Below are 3,111 nucleotides of genomic sequence, written 5' to 3'. Positions count from 1 at the left end.
GCAAAAGTAAGCACAGGGCTGGAAAGGGGGCCGTGAGCTCTGCTATCATCACATGCAAATCCACGTCTGTGTGGTCACCGCATTTCTTTTAAGCTGGAGGAAAGCACGGCGGTGGCTTCCTTCAAGGCACGGTGTCTCCTGTGTCTCTGTCATCGGGCGTGTGCATGACTGTACTTCCCGCCCGCTGCAGACACCTCAGCCACCGTCTAGCCAGGCGAACCTGTTCGGTGTGCTCACCGCATGACGACGGCGGGTGTGGCTCCTCCAGAATGTGGCCACAGGCTGCAGCATCAGACTTCTGCCAAAGGAAAAAAGAGCGCCCCAAGGCGCGTGTTCAGTGGGCAGCTGTGAATGGCTGGACGGGGTGGGGCCTTCACTATCTTCTTCATTAAACCTTGAAATCTCAGCAATGAATGGAGGAGGCAAATCGCAAGTCTTAAAGATCACTTCTTTTTAAGAACTCCATCCTCATCGACTCGCATACCAGAAACAGTAGTTTTGAGTTGGTCTCAGGCCCGCGCCTGCTCCGAGCTGGCACCGTACTGAACAGCACATAAATTGCACAGCAAGGACACAGACTCCGATTTCATCGCCAGGACTTGGTGCTAGGTTTATCTTTATTAAAGCAAAACAAAACAGCAACAACCACCAAAACAATGTTATCCCAACGAGTTGAAGATCTAAGTTCTTAAGCTTACCCTTCTGCGTCTTTTTTCTGAGCCCTTTGCTGGTACAGAATGCTAGTGTCCCATGTTTGTGGGGCCCCAGAGTACCCTGTGGATATTTACTCTCCTAAGTGGCACCATGAAGAATATTCTGGTCAGGGCCGGGCGCGGTGGCTCACGCCTGTAATCCTAGCACTCTGGGAGGCCAAGGCGGGAGGATCGCTCGAGGTCAGGAGTTTGAGACCAGCCCGAGCAAGAGCGAGACCCCCGTCTCTACTAAAAATAGAAAGAAATTAGCTGGACAACTAAAAATATATATATATAAAAAATTAGCCGGGCATGGTGGCACACGCCTGTAGTCCCGGCTACTTGGGAGGCTGAGGCAGGAGGATCGCTTGAGCCCAGGAGTTTGAGGTTGCTGTGAGCTAGGCTGACGCCACAGCACTCTAGCCCGGGCAACACAGTGAGACTCTGTCTCAAAAAAAAAAAGAATATTCTGGTTGGAAAACACTGAGAGGAGTCTCAGTTTACAACTAGAACACTTCAGTTTAGCTCTCTTTTATCAAAGAAAAGTTATTTTTGATAGCCATTGATCTCGCACTGCAGTAGGACCAGTGCATGCCCACCTAACGTGCTGAGAGTCTTTCCTGTGACTTTCTGAAATAACCCAGGAGAGAGGCTTGCCACCTGTGAAGGATGAACACAGTTATCCAGGCCAGTGCCAACATCTGCAATAGAGGAACTCTAGTCTCTGTCCATAGGCACATCATTGTATTAAGAAAATTTCTAGCCGCTGATTTTTTTCTATTTTTAGTTGTCTGGCTAATTTCTTTCTATTTTTAGTAGAGATGGGATCTTGCTCTTGCTCAGGCTGGTCTGAGCTCAAGCAGTCCTCCTGCCTCGGCCTCCCGGAGTGCTAGGATTACGGGCATGAGCCACCGTGCCCAGCCTACTGACTGTTGAGTATCTAAGAGTGTAATGGCCTGTCATTCTACAAATACACAGAACCAGCTCTGTGTGAGGCACTGTCCAGTGTGATGGGCTAAAGCAGTGTATAGAATACACAAAAATCCCTGCCCTTATGAAACTTACTTTTGAGGGGGAGGGCATAATAAACAAAAGATAGACGAAATATATAACAGTGTAGCTCACCATGTAGCGTCTAATATGGTCCAAATACTGTTCTATGCACTTTATAAATATTAAGCCAGCTGGCTTAATATTTGTTGGCTATGATTATTCTCATTCTATAGATGAGAAAACTGAAGAATAGAGAGATTCTGTCTTAAGTGACACAGTCAAGCCTTGAATTCAGGCAAACTGACTCCAGGACCTACCTGTATCTCAGCTGCCACATTATACTGCCCTTAAGTGGCACGCCAGTGTCTAGTACAGTGGAAAGTTCTATGAAGAAAAACAAAGCAGGCCAGGCGTGGTGGCTCACACCTGTAATCCTAGCACTCTGGGAGGCTGAGGCGGGCGGATCACTTGAGGTCAGGAGTTTGAGACCAGCCTGAGCAAGAGCAAGACCCCTGTCTCTACTAAAAATACAAAAATTAACCAGTGTGGTGGCGTGTGCCTGTAGTCCCAGCTACTCGGGAGGCTGAGGCAGAAGGATCCCTTGAGCCTGAGAGTTTGAGGCTACAGTGAGCTATGACGATGCCACCAAACTTTACCCAGGGTGACAGAGTGAGACTCTGTACCAAAAAAAAAAAGAAAAGAAAAGAAAAAGAAATCAGGGAAGGGCAAGAGAAAGTGTTTGGGATTGGGGTGAGCTTGCAAATTTATACAAGATGGTAGAGAAAGCCTCACTAAGGAAATGGTGTTTGAGTGAAGACAGGAACCACATGGATATCTAATTAGGTCCACCCCTAATTGCAGTGGTTGCAGAAGGTTCTTGAAACCTAATTGCAGCTGTTTCAAAAGAGACTAGGAGGAAAGAAACTGGGGAGAGCAAGTATGGACAATTCTTTTGTATAGTTCTAAAGGGGAACAGAAAAATAGGGCAGAAGCTGAAGTGTAACATTAGGGTTCAAGGGAGTTGTTTTGTTTTTTTAAGATGGGAAAAATAACGGTCTGTTTGTAGGCAAACAGAAACTATCCAGAAAAATGAATGATGTGGGTGGAGAATCCCTGAGTGCTGTCCTTGCCTAGGGCAGGGGATGAGCCCTTCTGTTGGCCTTAGATGGAGTGCGTGACAGTGGGGAAGGCAGAGGTGGGGCAGATTGCTGGATGCGGCGGCAGGTGTGAGTGGTAGAGCTTCTCTTCTGAGTGCTTCTATTGTCTCAGTGTCTTGGGAAATAGGCCATCAGCAGAGGGTGACATGGGGGAGGAGGTGTGGACGGTGTGAAGACAGAGGGAGAGTATGAAATAGTCTTCGAGGAGCACAGGAGAGGCAATGGACTGGGGAGATGGAGTCTGACTGCCAGGTGGCATGAAGACCCCC

Source organism: Propithecus coquereli, unplaced genomic scaffold, assembly GCF_000956105.1.
Source record: "Propithecus coquereli isolate 6110/MARCELLA unplaced genomic scaffold, Pcoq_1.0 Scaffold146, whole genome shotgun sequence".
Classification (NCBI taxonomy): domain Eukaryota; kingdom Metazoa; phylum Chordata; class Mammalia; order Primates; family Indriidae; genus Propithecus; species Propithecus coquereli.
This window is presented reverse-complemented; position numbering follows the sequence as displayed.